Source organism: Mustela erminea, chromosome 6 (assembly GCF_009829155.1).
Source record: "Mustela erminea isolate mMusErm1 chromosome 6, mMusErm1.Pri, whole genome shotgun sequence".
NCBI classification, from domain to species: domain Eukaryota; kingdom Metazoa; phylum Chordata; class Mammalia; order Carnivora; family Mustelidae; genus Mustela; species Mustela erminea.
This window is the reverse complement of record NC_045619.1, coordinates 26516424-26537329: the sequence shown is the minus strand read 5'-3', so window position 1 is coordinate 26537329 and position 20906 is coordinate 26516424. Positions and strand designations below refer to the sequence as shown.

General features: G+C 42.0%; 1 long non-coding RNA gene across 1 annotated transcript; it reads right to left on the bottom strand.

Annotated features, from left to right (window-relative positions):
* Positions 1–4240: 4240 nt before the first annotated feature.
* Positions 4241–19046, bottom strand: LOC116593010. The gene is made up of 3 exons (XR_004286693.1): positions 18960–19046; positions 17047–17050; positions 4241–4252 (listed from the first exon to the last, which is right to left on the bottom strand). It is a non-coding gene; the product is annotated as an uncharacterized LOC116593010 (long non-coding RNA).
* Between the last annotated feature and the right edge of the window lie 1860 nt (positions 19047–20906).

The following is a 20906-nucleotide window of genomic DNA, read 5'->3' as shown; positions in this document are numbered from 1 at the left end:
TCCCTGTCCTTGGTTCAAGGTTCCTGAATGTAACAAGGGAATTTAGAGAACCAAAGTAGCTTGAGAATGGAGACCAGTGGAAGCATCACGCTGAAACTGCATCCACCTGTTCACTGCCTTAACATCGTGTTCCCTCATCCGGGTACCCCGCTGCCATGTACCACCATCACAATCCTCTCGGAATGACTATTACTGATGTAAGTTCTTTCTTTCAATAACGTACTTTTCCGTAGTGACGAGTTCAGTATCATTTACCAAAGATAGAAGGTATCCAGAAGAGCAAAAACAATGGCACCAAAACAGAGGGTTCTGAACCTGAGGTTTGCTCTCTTGGTTACAAAGAAAGACTAGCAGATATTAGAAGGACAAAAAAGACAAGCCAGCTCTACACCTGAACTTTTTTCATGGAATCAGACAGATGGAAAGAATGATAAAGAGAGAGGTTGATAGCTCAGCAGGTGGACTGTGCCCCCGATGCCTGGGTTCTAATTCTGGGGCCCCATCATTTACCAGTTGTGTAGCCTGTGTGCCTCAGTTTCCTCATCTGTAGATCTGAGGGTAATATTTCCTGTTTCATATATGGAACTCCTATAATGGGGTCTGACCACAGTGAGGGCTCTATATTAGCAATTTTTAGTAGTATTTCTTACAATGTGATGTCTTGCTTAATGCCATCTCCTCTGCCTCTTAAAATTACTTCCTCTACCACATTAAATTATCTCTTACCCCTGGTGAGATGCTTCCTGCTCTTGGAGAAACATACATCTAATAACCAGCCCAGGCTCTGCAAAGCGACAGCCCTGAACTACAAGCCCGTTGGCTTCATTGGCGATGCTATTGGCAGGTTACTCAGCTTCTTTAAATCTCGGTTATCTAAGAGAGGTTAAAGATATCTGCCTCCTAGAAGATGCTGTAAGATCCAACAGGTAAAACAGAATCTATCCAAACTTTAGAACTAAAGCAGATGTTCAATAAATATTGGTTTACCTTAAACCAGTCATTCCTAGCTGTCCCCGAGGGATCTGTGGAAATCTCCGGTGGAGTCTTCAAATGTGTTGCCCACTATATTATAGTAATTTGAAAACATGCTTACATATGTGAGAGCAGTGGTTCTCAGACTCAAGCAAACCTAAGAATCACATCGGGGGAGAGTCAGAAGGTGCCGACAGTCCCTCATCCTGCCGTGCTCCTCACTCCTGGGCAAACCTGCAGGGGTAGGCTCTCCGCCTGGAGAATTGTTGGAACACGGATGCTTGGGCTCCCACCTCCAGAGATCCTGCGGCAGCAGCTGAGGGGGTGTGTGTTGGGGGCGGGGGGCGCGGTGGGGAGGGGATATAGAGCCTGAAGATTTGTAAGTCTAACACAGCTCCCAGGTGCTGCCTTACGTCTGAGGACCACACTTCCAGAAGCTGAGTCTTCACGCACTTCAGCCTACCAATGCCTATGTTTCGTGTTCTGTTTCTAAAAGTTGCTAATTGCTCAGCTTTTAGAGCTTCACAGATGTCCTTACCGTGCTCTCAGGTTGGTGTTATTTCCCCTTTTATATATATGTATATATATATAGACATATGTATATATATATATATAGACATCTATGTTATTACTTACCCAAAAAATTTTGAAAAAAAAAAAAAAAAACCTTTTCATTACAATGTATTATTGGCTGCTTCAAGAGTCATAGTTGATTGATTTTATGTTTCAATACAGTTTACTTGATTTCTGTAGCTCCCAAAATGCAGTATGGCTGAGTGAATGTGTGAATGAACCAAATCCAATATTTTGTTGAAGTCTTGTTACAATGATCAGCGCTATTATGTGTAAATCTGGTAAAAACTTGTTTTGGTGTTTGGTTTATACTGATTGTGTTCCTTTTAGGGTTCCCATGAAGGAGCCTAGTTCAGTTTGCGTCTCTATGTTCCTGCGAGTCCTCTCTCTGCTCAGAGAACTTGCTGGTTTGATCTCTGCCCCATTGCTTGGCTGTGACTTTGACTCAGTAGCCCGTCAGGTCTGTCATTTCTGGCTTCAGAGCGCTCCAGAAAATGATGTGTTTTGATCTCAAGAGATACTAGAAGGACCCTGGGAACAAAATGTACCTGGTGGGTTGTCATGGAGCCAAACGAAGAGGCTGTGTCTAAAATGGGGAACGTGGGGCACCGGGTGGCTCAGTGGGTTAAGCCTCTACTTTCAGCTCAGGTCATGATCTCAGGGTCCTGGGATCGAGCCCCGCATCGGGCTCTCTGCTCAGCAGGGAGCCTACTTCCCCCTCTCTCTGCCTGCCTCTCTGCCTACCTGTGATCTTTCTCTCTGTCAAATAAATAAATAAAATCTTAAAATAAATAAATAAATAAAATAAAATGGAGAACGTGGGTACCTGGGTGGCTCAGTTGGTTAAGCGACTGCCTTCAGCTCAGGTCATGATCCTGGACTCCCAGGATGGAGTCCTGCATTGGGCTCCCTGCTTGGCAGGAAGCCTTCTTCTCCCGCTGACCTCTCTCCTCTCATGCACTCTCTCTCTTTCTCTCTCTCTCATTCTCTCTCTCAAATAAATAAATAAAATCTTTAAAAAAAATAAAATGGGGAACATGGTAGGTAGCCGGCATGTGTGGGCGCTCAATCACGAACTGGCTATTTTACATTCAGAGAAGCTCCCTGTCTCTTTCCCTTCGCCCTCCCTCCCAACCCCAGGCTCTGTAGGTGTGCTTCCCCTAATCAAGGTTGCACTGTTTCAGGGTACCGTGTCCGTCTGCCTTGTAGCACGAGTGACAGTGCCTTTATACTTCCTTTCCATGATGACTTCATGGCAGGTTGCCTCTCCACTAAAGCATGGACTCCGTGTGGGCCTCGCAGATCTGCCTTCAGCGTGAAAGTCTGCCAGTGGGTCTCCACTGCTAGAAATGTGGCCTGTGGGCTGTCAGCCCCCGTGGCCCGGCCCCAGCTCAAGAGAGCTGCCCTGCCAAGACCCCGGCCCCTTCCCATGACTGATCTACATGGGGCTCTGCAGGCTTGGCTTTCTCCCTCATCCGGGACCAGCTCTGGCAGGTCATCCCATCCTTAGAGCCCCCTGCAGGGCTGGCCCAAGCTTCTCTTGAGACTCTTTCGTATTTTGACTGCATCCTCTGCTCAGTCCGGCTTCCTTCCCTTGCTTCCATGCAAGTTAATCCTAAGGGGACTCTTCTAGTGCAACTTATGCTTTCTGATCGCCGCCTCCGAGTCAGCTTCCCAGGGAGCACAACTTTCCCTGTTGCCCCCTGTTTAAAGGTAGGAATTAAATTGTTGTTGCCAATTCTGTGTGTTCTCAGAGCCGACGGTAGTCCCTGGTGCAGGTAGAATCTCAGTAAACGCTTGTGGAATGAAAGAATGCATGAATGAATGGTAATAGCGCGTCCTCGGTAACTGCTGTTTTATGCTCCACCGTCTCTTCTTTCTTCAAAGGGAATGGGACTTCCACACAGGAATTTCTTGAGTTTCTGTCCAGGGATCTATTTGCTCCCTCCTCCTTCCCTCCCCTTTGGCTCTCCGGTCCCCTTTCCTCCCACCCCTCCCCCTTTCTAAAACCTCGGCCTAATGATGCTCTTCCTTAGCACTGGGGAGGGAGGAGAAAACCTTGGGAACGCAGCTGAGAGACGGTGATGGGAAACAGCTAAATTAGTTTAGAGGCCAGTTTAGTAACTCCAGGTTTTCTGGCTATCGGGAGTGTGTGTGGAGCCCTGGGAGAAAGGCTAATGCCAAGAACCGAGGAAATCAATATCTGAAGGCCCTTGCTAATTGCAGGGCTGTCAGAAGGTATTTTCTCATTGTGAATGAGAAGGGCCTTTCACAACAACAAAGCTCTTGTATAAGTAGGAAAAAAGAAACAAGAACTCACATTTGAGCCCTTGTGAAAAATGGCTTCTTTGTTACCAATTTCTCATCCTCTTGGAAAGCCTCCGCGGCAAACGCGTTCTGTTCTGCCGTCGGCTTTTTAGTTTCGTTTCGTTTTTTGGCCTTTTCCACCCGTCCTAGAGAGAGCACTGTATTCCCGTTAGAAGTCTGAGTGGTGGGGCGCCTGGGTGGGTGAAAGCCTCTGCCTTCGGCTGGGGTCATGATACCAGAGTCCTGGGATCGAGCCCTGCATGGGGCTCTCTGCTCAGCAGGGAGCCTGCTTCTCCCTCTCTCTGCTTGCCTCTCTGCCTACTTGTGATCTCTGTCAAATAAATAAATAAAAATCTTAAAAAAAAAAAAAAGTCTGAGTCTTGAAGCCAAATATGAATGTCTTTAAGAAAAATTATTCCTCAGGGTGTCTGGGTGGCTCAGTGGGTTAAGCCTCTGCCTTCGGCTTGGGTCACGGTCTCGGGGTCCTGGGATTGAGCCCTGCATCGGGCTCTCTGCTCTGCGGGGAGCCTGCTTCCCCCTCTCCCTCTCTGCCTGTCTCTGCCTACTTGTGATCTCTGTCTGTCAAATAAATAAATAAAATCTTAAAAAACAAAGAAAAAGAAAAATTATTCCTCCCTTTGCATGACGTGTAGCAAAGGTCTCCATGGATAGCCCACATGATTACGATATGACTGTCAGAGTGCACTGAGAGTGTCAAATTCTGTGTAAAAGCCACTTTTCATGTATTTTCATGTATTTGTGATTTCATGGCAGAATCAGGAAGCCACTTGTTCTCTAGACCAAGGTTTTGGTTGGATCAGGTACACGTTATTTTCGCAGATGCTTTAGTACTTTTCCTTGGTTCTCTCCCATCCAAGGCAGCCCTGCTGTTCCGGGACATGTCTGCTTTTCCTCCAGATATGTGAGGCTCTGAGGATTTATGCCATCAGGAATCGTCTCCTCCCCTCAAGCCTAGGCATGCAGGGACCCATGATTCCCTTTGCGTAGAGCAATTTTCTACAGAAAATTGGACTTTCTCCCTTCTATAGAGGCAGTCCAATGAGGTGCTTTGAGCAGCCAGCAGAGGGTCCCAGATCTGCCCCTTTACTGCCGATGGATTATAAAATCCTTACACTATCTGGGGTCTGCAGACATCTCGAGCTGTTCTATAATCAGATGTGAGATGTGGGGGGTAGAGTCCAATTTTCAGCAGACACCTAGGGAGCATCTCTAAGCATTCTGGGAACAGGAATGGACTTTCTAAGTCTTCATTTCAGGTGCCAGCATTTTTCTGAAGGGTAAACTACATTCCACATGGAAAAAAGCAAAGCGTGAGTGAACAAACATACACAACACAAAAATGACAAAAGCAAGTGGACAGATATTGCACATGAAGTCCCTTTACCGAGAAGATGGCCTGATTATAGACTTCGTGAAGACAGCACCCCGGTCCTAGCTCTCTCAGATCTACAGAATATTAGCAGATCCTTTGAAGATGTGTGGTCTTGCTCTCTTGCTGATCCTTCAGTGGCTCCCAGTACCTCCGTGATTAATATTCGGTCTTCTTGGTTTGGTCCTTCAGTTCCATCATGATCAGATCTGGCCTCCCCTCTTGCCATTTCCCCCATTAAACTCCACATGGCCACCGTTCAGAACATGTCTCCGACTATCCCCTCATCTCTTCATGCCTTAAACCCTGTCTCCTAGTGGTTCGGTGCAGCTTATCTGAGCAGCCTTATCCTGCCTTAGCCCTTGACACTCTAAATTGTTAATCAGTGGTTTATGTGTGTGTGCCTACCTCAAGAGTGTTGTCTTAGAGAACAGGGTTTATACCTTGTTCACTGTTCATTCCCAGAGCCTTGTAGAGTGCTTGGGATCCAGGAGGTGCATAATAAGCGCTGATTGATTTAAATCTTTTAATGAATGGCTAGTTCAAATTCCATCCATCCCTCTCCAGGGAGGCACCAGACTTTCTGGCTTGCTGCTGCTGCTTCTTCTTTTTTTTTTAAGATTTTATTTATTTGAGAGCAAGCGAGCAAGTGAGAGAGCACACAAGCAGAGGGAGAGGAAGAGGGAGAAGAGACTTTTCTGCTGGGCAGGGAGCCTGACATGGGGCTTGATCCCAGAACCTGAGCTTGAACCAAACCTTGATCATGACCTGAGGTGAAGGCAGATGCTTATCCGACTGAACCCCCCCAGGTGCCCCCTCTTGATTGTAGCCCCCCCTAGCCCCCCAGGCACCCCTCTTGATCATGACCTTGATCATGACCTGAGCTGAAGGCAGATGCTTAACCGACTGAGCCCCCCCAGGCATCCCTCTGGCTTGCTTCTTTAAAGGTCATTGGGCAGGGTTCCTGCAGAGTGGATGGAGAAGGCATGCACCGATAGTGGGATTTGTCTTCTCAACAGGCTTACCCTATGCTCCACTGTGTCTCTGTTGTTCCCCCTTTTAATTGGATTAAGGAGTTATCCTCTGAGAGGTGAAAACACTACCGTGCATTCTCGTGAGGAATTCGGGAGATTTCTAGAAGGTGGAAGTAGAAGGGTCCTGAGAGGTTATAAAACCCACATCCTTCTCATTTTGCAGGTGAGAAACCAGGCCCAGGGGTAGAAAGATTTGTTAAGCTTTCATGATCAATTAGTAGCTAAAGACATCTGTTGCTTTCACCTGCCTCAGTCCCTTTGAAGAACCAGTGCTTGCGACTCTCAGTCCCAGCATTTTGTGTTGTGGGACTCTACGCCCAAATCCAGAGTGAACATGTGACTAGGGCTGGCCAATCAGAGCATCAAGACCTGTGTTCCTGGGAGGCCAATCAAAGCTGACGAGACTTGATTTCAGAATACTGGAAAAGAGAAGTTCGTATGATCCATTGGGGTTGCTAAGAAGAGAGGACCTTTGGCAGCCACCTTGTCACCATGAGTGGAGAGCCAAGGAAAGCGGTACTAAGAGATGGAGAGGGTGAGTCTGTCCTAATGACATCATTGTAGATCCCGATATGACTGTGTCTGATCCTTGATCCCTGCAGGAACTCATTAATTACAGTGTGGTTTTTTTTTTTTTTAGTTTATTTTTTGCTTAAGTTAAATTCTGTCACTTTCAACCAGCTAATCTAACTAACATAATGTTAGAACTAGAACCAGGCCTTTTAACTCCCAAATGCAGTGCTCTTTCCACTGAACCACATGGGGCATTCCTCGGATTAACCCAATGCCACCCATCATCACATAACAGAAGGCGGAACTGGGAAAGAATGGAAAATGACAGGGCTGCGTTTTGATGGCTTGGGGGGTGGATATGCTTCCAGTGAGGGACCCTGGGGACTACTAGTGGGAGGTCCTTGCAGTAACAGGAGGGGTCGGGACTACTAGAGTGAACAAGAGAATACCTCAAAACCGGATTTTGCCTGCTTTCCTGTCTTGACACTGGGGTGGGGGACTGGTGGACTAGAAGCAGGTTCAGTGGGGTTTTTCTTCTAGATGAATGAAAACGCCTTTCAGGCTGGGACCTGGGGAAGCAGCTGGGGGTACAGACTGGAAAAGCAAGGATAAAAGTCAAAAGATATCACCATTTTACTCTCAACACGTCATGACTTCCCTAAGGTGTGGGAAAATACTGTGTTGCAGAACAGGCACGGGCCACAACACATGAACATTCCCTAACCCAGCACTACTGATGGGACGTGATGGAGCTGGCCACATCTGTTCATGGGGACCCAGGCAAGCAGCGACACGGCTGTGATATGCTAATGAGATGGCTTCGCCCCTTGAGGATAATTTGGTTTCTGTCTCTGAGGTCAGATCTTCATTCAGCACAATGCCCAGGAAGCATGGCCTAAAACTGAGGGTCTGTCCCTGGTGGGAACCCCCACACTGCCCACACACAAGGATGGGAGTTTTAGAGGTCGGCTTCCTCGGCTCATGTAGCTCTCTTCTCTGCATTCACATAAAACTCAAAAGCACGCAAAAATAAATTATGGTGTTAGAAGGCAGGGTGCCAATGGCTATCCTTGGCGGGTGGGCCGGAGGGGCTTGGAGAGTGAGGGAGAGAGGTTCCTGGAGTGTTGTGTTCGTTCTTAAACTGTGTGCTGGTTCCATGGAGAGGTTCAGTTTGTGAAGATTCGTGGAGCTGTATACTTGGGGGTGGTGTACGTTTCTGCGTGTGTGTTGTCTTTCAGTGAAAACGTGGGCAGCTATTTGGCAAGGTGGAGGTCTCAGGAATGAAATGACACGAGGCCACTGAAGTTACGTGGTGACACTATTCTCTTATAAGGTGGGTCATACGCATGATCCAGAATATGTTCCTATTAATTTTAAGGTATATAACAAAAATGAAAATACAAATTAAAAAAAAATATCGTAGAGGGCTCACCATCCTCCAGGGGCCTAGGAGGGAAAAACCGAAGTATTACGATACTTCAGAATCTTCTCCAAACCATTCACGTCTCTCCGCTTGGACTTCCACCACTCTCGTTCAAGCACCAGCAACTCTAGGCTGGACTGTGGCAATAACTTCCCACTCTTGCTGGTGTGTAATCCACAGTCCACACAGGAGAAGACTATAGCCATAAAAAAAACAGCTCAGGGCGCCTGGGTGGCTCAGTGGGTTAAGCCGCTGCCTTCGGCTCAGGTCATGATCTCAGGGTCCTGGGATCGAGTCCCGCATCAGGCTCTTTGCTCAGCAGAGAGCCTGCTTCCTCCTCTCTCTCTCTGCCTGCCTCTCTGCCTACTTGTAATCTCTCTCTGTCAAATAAATAAATAAATCTTTAAAAAAAAAAAAAAAAAAAACAGCTCAAATAACTCCCCTATCTGAAGACCCTCCAAGAATTCCTTACAGTCTTTTTTAAAAAAAGATTTTACTTACTTATTTGAGAGAGAGAAAGAGAGAGAAAGAAAGAGAATGGGGGTGCGGGGAGCAGAGGGGGAAGTAGACTCTCTGCTGAGCAGGGACCCTGGTGCTGGGCTTGAACCTGGAGCCCTGGGATCGTGACCTGAGCCAAAGGCAGGTGCTTAACCAACTGAGCCACCTCAGTACCCCCAGAATTTCTAACAGCCTTAAAGCTCAAATCTCAGCACACCCAGCACCGACTGGTCCTTTCTGCTTCCCTGACCATCCTCCCAACACTCTCCCCCACATCACCAATTTCCAGCCTTCCTGATCTTTTTTCATTCTTCCAGCACTCCACGCTTGTCCTTGCGCTAAAGCTTTCATATTTGCACATCTGCCCTAAAGGGGTCTCCCAGACCCTGGGACTGCTGGCTTCCCCTCGGTGTTTACATCTTGGCTCAAATGTCAGCCCCTCAATTGGCCTCTTTCGGCCATTGTGCAATCATGTAACCTGATTATTTTCTTCATGGCACCTGTGGCTATCTTGTATATGTAGTTCTTTACCAGAATATATACCCCAGGAGGGCAAGGATTCAACTGCCTTCTTCATCATTTGTACCAGTCAGTGTCCCAGCGAGCGATGGATGGCATATTCAAAAGAGTATAACGGAAAAGAATTTATAAAAGGGACTCCATACAGAAATGTAGGCAGGGCTAATCCCTTAGCCCTGAACCTGGAACTCCAGTGAGGCATGGTGAAGGTCCCAGGGAAGACCGTCCCTGCCCCTAGGTCTGAAGGGCAAGACAAGGTGCCTCTCTTTTTCCAACATTCTTTATCTGTAAAGTGCAAATTCTAACTATAGCTGCCCATGAGGTGGTTGTAAGACTTGGTTACACATGTGGACTAGATGGGTAGAGCAAGCAGAATAATGCCTGGGACGTATTAAGTGCTATGTGAATGTTTGCTATTATTACTGATCTTATTTTAAACTCATTTAATTTAGTTCCTACAACTGTCTGAGGTAGATCACGGTTGCAAATTGTCTGCCTGTGGGCTGAACTTGGCTTCTAAATGTGTTTTGTTTGGCTTGCCCATATTTCTTTAACTTGAGCCAACAATTAAAAATCTGGAGTTTTATACAAAAATCTGGATTTCTGGCTCTTCTTGAAAACTCCTTATCTGGCAGCAACCGACGGGGGCCACATGCTGCCCACTTCCTCAGAGGAGGAATGCATGTGGTAGCACACCACCAGCTAATAGTCATTTCGAGTAAGGATTTATAACCTCAGTGAAGTCCCACGTTAGGGTAGTTTAAGTTCAAGGTTAACACCGTGGCACAAAAAAAGTTGTCCAGGACTGCTGCCTCACCCACACTGATGTTTCCCACCTTTCCTCTCTGATACCTTTTAGCATGTCCGCTGTGATGTTTCTCCTCATTTCTACCAATGTTCCAAAGTCTCATCTGTCACCTGGAGACACACACACACACACACACACACACACACACACACACGTCCAGAAGAGGAGAACATGCCCTTCCACAGGTTTCTTTTTCTTGTAAAGGAAAATCTTGGTGCCCCTGGGTGGCTCAGTTGGTTAAGTGTCTGCCTTTAGCTCAGATCATGATCCCAGAGTCCTGGGATGGAGCCTCACATCAGGCTCCCTGCTCAGTGGGGAATCTGCTTCTCCCTCTCCTACTCCATCTGCTTGTGCTCTCTCTCTGTGTGTCAAATAAATAAATAAAATCTAACCCAGCTCCTCCCAATCCCCGCCCCCACATGAGGCCAGGACTGGGTAATATTACCAGTACCCTCGTGGCAAGGGAGCTGGGAAGCAAGTCTCGCACTTCCTGGTGTTCTAAGTGGGAAGGCAGGATCTGTTGGCAGGAGAGAGGAGGCATGGCTGGTGAGTAGGCTACCCCGAGTGCCAGGTACAGCTCACCAAGTAATTGCTCAAGTGCATTTACCCAGCTCCCACTATTTACTTAGCTACCAGTGGGCAACCAAATTTGTGATTTTTTTTCCCCCAAATTTGTGATTCTTGAGGAAGGCCGTTTAACCCATGTTATAGATAAACTCAAGCTCATGGAGAGTACATAATCCACCCAAAGTGTACAACTAATCATGCTTAGAAGACCGCTTGCCATGTAATAGGCATTCAACAAATGATAGCTATCAATTTTCTGTCTTGTGGGAGGTTTGAGGCATGATTAATTTAGGCAAGGTTTTTCTTATTGTCATTGTTTCAAGTCACTCTGAGTTCTTTAGAAAGGAGCCCTATAGAGCTTGAAAGTGGCATGATGACTTTGCTCTTCAGAGTTTGAAATTCAATTAAGATATTTACTTCTGCATGGATATTCCACAGCACCACGCCATATTTATTGTGTCTCCAGGTACACACACATGTAAGAGGTCATTTGAGATCCTACCCAGGCACATGGGTATAACCTTCCAAGTAGTCATCACCCAAACAACTCTGGAGGACGTTGTTCTCCAAGAGAATACCAGAGCAAGGCATGAACTTGGGTGGCAAGCAGCAGAGATTGCCAGAATTTCTTAACGAGGCTGGCATACCATTTCATGAACCAAGAGGAGGAAAAGCTGTAGTAAGAAGAAGCTTTGTAGGTCAAGTTGTTTCTGATTCCAAGCTAAAGGCAGAACCCCAAAACAAGACCCAGCAAGAGGTTTCTTGTTGGAAAGAATTTTCTTGAGTTTGCAGTGACAGTGACAACTGTCACTTCTTACTGTTCTTTTCCAACTGGATCTTCTAAGCTACCTTTAGAACAAGCAAGTTAGAACCCAGCCCTTCGCTAATCCCCTGAGATCATCCTTTTAAAATTCTCAATAGCAAGCGGAGGTCCTACTTTTCCCCACCTCTGAGGTTGCTTTCAGCTCCCTTCACTGTTGGCATTTGCTCTTCCTGGTTATTTCCCATGCTGAATCACTCGCTGGCTCTCGGGCCATCTCCTGGGGGAGCCACATAGTTTAAAACATCCTCAGTGACTCATGTATCCTTACTAGTTCTTCTATTTATTTATTTTTGTGTGTGGATGTGTCACACACACATGCAAAATAAGACTCCAACAAAGAATTTGTATTTACTTAGCCACAGAATAGCAAATCTCTGCTTTCTCTGAGCGTGTCTTCACTTGTAGCTTTCTAGTTCATATAATTGAAATAAAAAAGGGATTATTTCACCTTTAACCAAGTCCTAGGTTTAGCCAAGAGTATTCAGTTCAGGATTCAGCTTCACAAAGCTTAAGAACCCCTTTCACCCACTAGATCAGTCGTTTTGCTACCTTCCGCTCTGGCGGCGTCAAAACTCTATGTCTGAAATCATTCGGTAATGAGACTCACGGATCCAGTGGAGCAATCCCATTTTAGTATTTAAAAAAAAACCCTGAAAACAGGGGATGCTCAGTAACTAAAAGAAGAAATCCTGATAAAAGCAACAAGAGACATGAGAGTCACCCAGAGTAGACACTCCAGCAAATGCTTAGCCAGGCTGTTAAACTGTTCTGCCAGACTTGGCTCTTTCCGGCTTGAGATCATTGCTTAAGTCTTCCTCAGGAGTATTTAAAGTAAAACGAACCTCTTTTTGTTTATTGCATGGCTGCCATTTTGTCTTAACAACAGGATTCCTTGCAGGCTTCTTAAGGTAATACTGGGCTCTGCTGAACGCAGACGTACCTTTGCGGAGGAGGCTACGTCCTAACTCCTTAGCATGGTGTGCCTCTCCAGCCTTATCTTGCGGACTTTCCTCCACCCCCACTGAAAACTTTCAGCATACTCTGGGATCCAGGCATACCTAACCAATCACACAGTTACCGAGCAGACCCAGTGTTTTATGCATAAGAGCTTCTGAGCATGCCCTTCCCTTCCTAGAATGCCCTTCACCACCTCCTCTACTGGGAAAACTCCTACATATACTTCAACAGCCCATCCAATTCAAGCATTTTTTTGTTTTTTAATGTTTCTGGACTTCCCACCTCTCCAAATTGCCCTAGCTCTTTTGATCCACCACTGCACCCTTGTATGCACCTCTGTTATACACTTAGTCTCTCTACCTTGACATCAGGCTCCCTTGTGTCTGGAGGCAATCACTTATCTATGCTTTGCCTCTCTAGATTAGGCTATTCTGGGCATTTCATATACACGGAATCACACAGTATCTGAACCACAACACTTTGTGTCTAGCTTCTTTCACTTAGACTGTTTTCAAGATTTATCCACGTTAGAGGATATATAGTACTTCATTCCTTTTTATGGGTGAATAAAATTCCATTGCATGAATATGCCACATTTTAGTTACCTGTTCACCAGTTGACAAATATTAGAGTTGTAATCACTTTTTGGCTGTTGTGAATAATACTGGTGCACACGTTTGTGTCCACCTTTTCCTGTGGACATGTACATTTCATTTCTCTTGATTGTATGCCTAGGTGTAGAATTTCTGGGTCATGTGGTAACTCTGTGTTTAATCTTTTTAGGAACTTCTAGACTTTTCCAAAGCGGTTATACCGGTTTACATTCCCATCAGCAATATATCAGGGTTCCAAATTCTCCACATCCCCACCCACACTTTTTGATTATAGCTGTCTTGGCAGGTTTGAAGTGGTATCTCATTGTGGTTTTAATTTGCATTTCTTTGATGGTTAATAAAGTTGAACATCTTCTCTTGTGTTTATTGACCATGTATATATCATATTTGGAAAAATGCCCATTCAGATCCTTGGCCTATATGTAACTGGTTTATTTGTCTTTTTGTTTCTGAGTTATCAAATTCTTTTTATATTTCAAATACAATTTCTTTATTAGATATATAAATTGCAAATATTTCCTCCCATTCTGTGAGTTGTCTTTCCAGTTTTCTGATAGTGTCCTTTGAAGCACGAAAGTTTTAAATTGTGATGAAGCCCAGTTTATCTGTATTTTCTTTTATTGCTGTGCTTTTGGTGTCACCTCTCAGAAATCACTGCTTGATCCAAGATAATGATGATTTCCACCTATAGATTCTTCCAAGGGTTTTATAGTTTTAGCTCTATTTTTTTTTTAAGATTTATCTATTTATTTTAGAAAGACAGAGTACAGAGGGCAGGGGAAGATGGGCAGAGGGAGAGGGACAAAGAAATCTCAAGCAGACTCCCCACTGGGCTTGGAGCTTCATGTGGGTCTGGATCTTACAACCCTAAGATCACAACCTCGGCCGAAATCAAGAGTCAGACAACTGACTGAGTCAACCAGGTGCCCCTAGTTCTTATATTTAAGAGTTTTTTGATCCATTTTCAGTTAATTTTTTAAAAGATTTTATTTATTTATTTGACAGAGACAGGTGAAAAATAGGCAGAGAGGCAGGCAGGGAGGGCGGGGAAACAGACTCCCCGCTGAGCAGAGAGCCCCATGCGGAGCTAGATCCCAGGACCCTGAGATCATGACCTGAGCCACCCACATGCCCCTCAGTTAATTTTTGTAAATGGTGTGATACAGAGCTCCTCCTTTCTTCATGTGAATATCTGGTTATTCCAGTACCATCTGTTGAAGAAATTATTCTTCCTCCATCTAATTGTCTGGACATCCTCATTGTAATTCAGTTGCCTATAAATGTAAGAATTTATTTCAGGTTCTCAATTCTAATCTGTTGGTCTATATATCTGTCCTTGTGCCAATAACCACACTACCTTGCTTATTGTAATTTGTACTGTTTCGTAATAGAATTTTCCACCTTCATTCTTCTATTTCAAGATTGTTTTGATTATTCTGGGTCCCTTGAATTTCTGTATGAATTTTAGGATCAGCTTGTCAATTTTTGCAAAGAGGTAAGCTAGAATCTCAAAAGAGACTGCACTGAATCTGTGGATCAGTTGGGTTAGGATTGCCATATCCAACAATATTGTATTTTGATCAATGAGCACAGGATGTCTTTCCATTTATTTAGGTCTTCTTTAATTTCTTTCAGCAGTATTTTATTAATACTTTGTACTTCCTTTGTTAAATTTATTCATGAGTATATATATATAGGGTAAATACTTTGTACTTCCTTTGTTAAATTTATTTATGAGTATTTATTCCTTTGATATTATAAATAGTATCATTTTCTTTCTTTTCTTTTTTTTTTTAAGATTTCATTTATTTATTTGACAGAGAGAGACACAGCGAGAGAGGGAACACAAGCGGTGAGGTGGAGAGGGAGAAGCAGGCTTCCCACTGAGCAGGGAGCCTGATGTGGGTTCAATCCCAGGACGCTGGGATCATAACCTGAGTGGAAGGCAGGCACTTAACAATTGAGCCACCCAGGTGCCCCTATTTTCTTTTCTTTTTTTAAAGACTTTATTTATTTATTTATTTTGAGAGAGTGAGCAAATGAAAGAGAGCATGAGTGACAAGGAAGAGCAGAAGAAGAGAAGCAGAGTCCCTACTGAGCAGGGAACTGGACATAGGGCTCAATCTGGGACTTCAGGACCATGACCTGAGCCAAAGGTGGATGCTTAACCAACTGAACCACCCAGGTGCCCCTGGAATCATTTTCTTGATTTCATTTTCAGTTGCTCATTGCAAGAATATAGAAATACAATTGGTTTTTATATACTGATACTCTATCTTACAACCTTACTAAACTCATTTTTTAGTTCTAATAGTTTTTTAGTGGATTCCTTAGGATTTTCTATATATAAGATTATATAATTTGCAAATATAGTTTTACTTCTTCCACTCCCATCTGAATGCTTTTATTTTCTTGCCTAATTGCCTAATTCACTGCAGTACAGTGTTGAATACAAGTAAGAATGGATATCCTTGTCTTATTCCTAGTCTTAGGGAGAAAACATTCAGTCTCTCACCATTAAGTATGATGTTAGCTCTGGGTTTTTCATAGATGCCCTTTGTTAGCTAGAGAAAGTTTCTATTCTTAGTTTATGGAGTATTTTTTCAACTAATGAAAGGGTGTTGGATTTTGTCAAATGTTTTTCTGGATTTTTTGTGTATTTATTCATAAAGGACATTGGTCGGCAGTTTTCTTTTGTTGTTTTATCTTTTTCTGGGTTCTGGGTCATACTGGCTTCATAGAATGAGTTGGGAACAATTCCTTCCTTTTCTATTTTTTGGAAGAGTTTGTGAAGAATTGGTGTTGATTCTTCTTTAAATATTTGTAGAATTCAGGGACACCTGGGTGGCTCAGTAGGTTAAGTGTCTGCCTTTGGCTCAGGTCATGATCCCAGGGTCTTGGGATTGAACCCCACATCATCAACAAACCCCACATTGAGGGAGCCTGCTTCTCCCTCTCCCTCAGCCCTTTCTCATGCTTGTGCTCTCTCTCTCACTCACTCTCTCTCTCTCTCTTTCAAAGAAATAAATAAAATATTTTTTAAAAATTTGTAGAATTCACCAGAGAAGCCATCTGTATATGGGGTTTCTATGTGGGTAGTTTTAAAATTACTAATTGTTTTAAAAAATAGGTTTTATTATCATTCAAGTGTGGTAAGGCTAGTAGATCAAGAGATAATTGCCATTGAAAAGATAGTTTGTTACTCATAGTTCCCAAGTTCTTACACACATGAAGAAACAACAGGGTCAGTTGGGAGACAAAGGGATCAAGGGGAGCACTTTGGCAAGAACTTATTTTATGGTTTCCATGGAAGTCAGTGGAAGCAGGTGTAGGATTGGCTAATTTGAATAATTTCAGTTGGCTCTGGGGAATAGGGGTTGTTCCTAGTCACCTGGTACCCCTTAGGGTAGTTAGGACAATAGAATAGTGGCCCAGAGTATAAGAGCCCAGTAGCAGAGATGGTGGGGGTATGGGCTTTGATTCATTAGTTTGCACTCACAGGTGAATAGGTTATTATCTGTAGGAACTGGCTGCTCTGGAAGAGGCAATCTCTCTATAGGTTCCACAAGGCTCCAGATATCAAGGCATCAGACATACAGAAAATAAAAACACATGATTAATACACAAATTCCATATCTGTATTTATTATAGGACTGTTCCGATTTTCTATTTCTTCTCAAGTCAGTTCTGTAGTTTGTGTTTGTAGAAATGAGTCCATTTCATCTATATTACCTAATTTCTTGATATTCAGTTGTTCATAATATTTCCTTACAGTCTTTTCTTAATTTCCTGGTATTCAGTTGTTCATAATATTTCCTTATAGTCTTTTTTCTCTAATGTTGGTAGCAATGTCCCTCTTTTCACTACTAATTTCAGTTAAGTTAAGCCTTCTCTCTTTTTTTTCTTGGTTGGTCTAGATAAATATTGGCTGATGTGGTTGATTTTCTCAAAGAACTGAGTTCTGGTTTTGTTGATTTTCTCTATTGTTTTTCTATTCTCTATCTCATTAATTTCCACCATGAGGTCTTAGTTATTTCCTTCTTTCTACTTGGCTTGGATTTAGTTTTTCTTTTTCTGGTGTCTTTAATGTGTACATTTGGGATGTAGCTTTGAGATGTGGTTTCCCTTCTTTTCCAATATGGGTGATTATAGCTATAAATACCTCTGTAAACACTGCTTTAGCTGCATCCCATAAATGTTGGTATATTCATTACATTCTTCTGAATATTTTTTTTCACTTCCATTATGATTTCTTCTTTGACTTGTTATTTAGAAATATGTTGTTCAACTTCCACATATTTGTCAAATTTACTAAAATTCTATTATTCTCTCTATTATGGGTATCTATTTTTATTCCATGATGGTCAGAGAGTATATTTTATATGATTTAAATCCTTTTTATATTTATTATGACTAATATATATCCTGGAGAATGTTGCACAGTGCACCTGAGAAGAATTTATTCTATTATTGCTGAATGATGTATTCTATAGATGTTAGGTATAGTTGGTTTATAATGCTGTTCAAGCCTTCCATTTCCTTGTTGATCTTCTGCCTAGTTCTGTCAATTATTGAAAGAAGGGTACTGAAGTCTCCAGACATTAATGTTGAATTTTCTATTTCCTCCTTCAATTTTGTCAGTTTTTGCTTTGTGTGTTTTTGGTTCTGTTGTTAAGTGCAAAGATATGTTTATAATTATTATAACTTCCTGGTGAATTGACTCTGTAATTGCTATAATACATCCATCTTTTTTGGTAATAACATTGTTTTTGGCTTTGAAATCTGGTATTATTTATTAATTTTGACTGGTATTGGTGCCTGATATTACCCACTCCAGCTTTCTTATGGTTGTCATTTGTATGATAGATCTTTTTCTATCCTTTTACTTTCAGCCTCTTTGTATCTTTGAATCTAATGTGTGTCTCTTGTAGACAGCATGTATTTGGATCTTGTTTTTTTTTTATTCAGTCTGACAATTTTTTCCTTTTGATTGGATTGTTCAATCTATTCACATTTACTGTGATTATTGAAATAGTTGGATTTATGTCTGCCATTTTCCTTTTTCTTTCCTGACTCATGTCTTACTTGTTCCTTTAGTTTCCTTTACTGCTTTCTTTTACATTGAGTGATTATTTTCTAGTATAGCATTTTAATTCCTCTAATGGTTTTTCTCACTACATTTTTTGACTTATTTTCTTAGTTTTTGCTCTAGGTCTAACTATATATACTTTAGCTTATCGGAATAGACTCAAGATTGTCACTTAATTATAGTGACAAATAGAAAATGTACTCCTACATGACTCTGTTCCCTTCTTCCCCTTTCTTGTGCTGTTTTTGTGTTATATATTTATATATACTTCATATATGTCCAAATATTTTATAAGTGTGTCTTTCAACTTTTTTTTTTAAGTTTTATTTATTTAGAGAGAGATCACAAGTAGGCAGAGAGGCAGGCGGGGGCGGGGGGCGGGAAGCAGGCTCCTGAGCAAAGAGCCCGATGCGGGGCTCAATCCCAGAACCCTGGGATCATGACCTGAGCTGAAGGCAGAGGCTTTAACCCACTGAGCCACCCAGGTGCCCCTAAATAATTTTTTTTTAATTTAAAAAACAAACCCATAAAATTTTATAAAATAACAATGATAATGTATTGTTGAGTTTGTACCATATAAGATACTATTTAAATATGTAATATATACATATACATATTATGTAGAATATGTTTATACCACAACTATGTATTTATAGAGTTTATTATGTTAACCTTCTTATTTATCCTTTCTGGTTCTCTTCATCTCTTCACAGATGTGGGTTACTATCTTTACTCCAGTACAGCTTTGTTCCCATTTAGCTCCTCTGTGCTGTTGTTATCCAATATGTTATGTTTCTATATATATAGATATATAGAATGTATATGTATATATAGTTTTATACAATTGCTTTTCAAATAAGTTCAGAGAAGACGGTTGCCTGGCTAGCTCAATCAGAAGAGCATATGACTCTTGATCTCAGGGTCCTGAGTTCAATCCCCATGTTGGGCATGGAGCCTACTTAAAACAAAATAAAACAACAAACTTAAAAAAAATAAAATAAGAAATATACATTTATCCTTTCTCTTATAATTACCTGCATAATTACTTTACCTGCTTCTCTTTGTGTTTTGGGACCAAATTATTCTCTATTTTCAGCTTGAACAACTTTCTTTGGTGTTCCCTGTAAGATGAGCCTGTATTTTTTGTGTGGAATCTTTGTTATTGGTGGTGCTGTTGTTTTTACTTGACAATGTACCATGTCATTTCCTGTCAATTCTTCCTCAGAAAGCATCAGTTTTTATGCCTACATGATATTCTATAGCTAACACGTATCTAACCATTCTCCTAAGGGGTTATTTTCAGCTTATTATTGTAATGAATGATGCTATCATTAACATCTTTACACATATCCTTTAGGAAACTTTCTTTTTTAAAGTAGGCAATTCATCTGAGAATCCAAAACCACTCAGACAACACAAAGCCCCCTTCATAGGGCATCCACATCTCCTTCTAGACATAATCCTTTTTATTGGCTTGGTGTATATACCTTCCATGTATTTGTATACATATTTATAAATATTCATTCACATACACACATGCACGCACATGGACAGAGAAACAGAGACACAGACAGAATATGTTTTTTATTTGTTTGGGTGATGGTTTTAGTTTTACATCAATGGATCACCCTGTATATCCTGTATACTTAACATATGTCTAGGGAACCTTTCCATTTAATAATTTGAATTCAGTCTTTTCTTAACTGTCACATAGAATTTCAGAGTCATTTAACTAACATTTGTTGAATCCCTGCTGTGTGGCAGGCCTGGGGGAGGCAGAGACGATGTTCTCCTGGAGTTTTACTGTCGCTGTATGGATGTATCAAATTTAGGATTCCCATTTTGATGAATGTGTAGATTTTTTTCCTAAAGACAGATAGTTAGGAGAGGAATTACTTAGTCAAAATGTATGAAAATTTAAAAGTCTCTTGACATGCACTGTGAAATTGTTTTCCAGGAAATGGGACTAGTTTATATTCCCAAGAGGAATATATGAGAGCACTAGCTTGCTTATTTAGTAGATGGAAAATTTCAGTTTTAATTTGCATTTTTATATTGCTACTGAGATAGAATATTTTCTCATGTTATTAACCAATTGTATATTCTTTGTGGAATAAGATTTTTTTCCCCAATTCTTAAAAAGGGTTATTTTCCTGTTTGCCTAGCTATTTAATATACCGTGGATGTTCTTTTGTAGTTTTTGCTGCAAATATTCTTTCTTATTTGCCTTTGGCATCTGATTTGTCTAATATCTCCTTGTTGAATGAAATGATTTTTCAAGGGTTTTATTTTAATGAAGTCATGCATCCATTTTTTTCACTTTTCATATTTCTTTTACTGCATTTTATGCTTACAAAGTCCTTCCCTAAATTAATATAAGATAAATGATAAAACATTTACTCAGCTATTTGGTTTCTTTTTTTTTTTTTTTTTAAGATTTTATTTATTTATTTGACAGACAGAGATCACAAGTAGGCAGAAAGACAGGCAGAGAGAGGAGGGAAAGCAGGCTCCCTGAGAGCAGAGATCCCAATGTAGGGCTTGATCCCAGGATGCTGGGATCATGACCTGAGACGAAGGCAGAGGCTTCAACCCACTGAGCCATCCAGGCACCCCTTTGGTTTCATTTTTAACATTAAACTTTTTAATCCACCTGAAAAAAAAAAATACCATGGGGAGTGAAGAAGGATTTGATTTCATTATTTTTCTCCCAAACTGTTCTTCCACAAGTTCCAGAATGACTCTTTCTTTGCTCATTGTATCTGATGCCACAGAACTGTGTCACATTCATCCACATGAGACCCGTCTCTTGATTTACA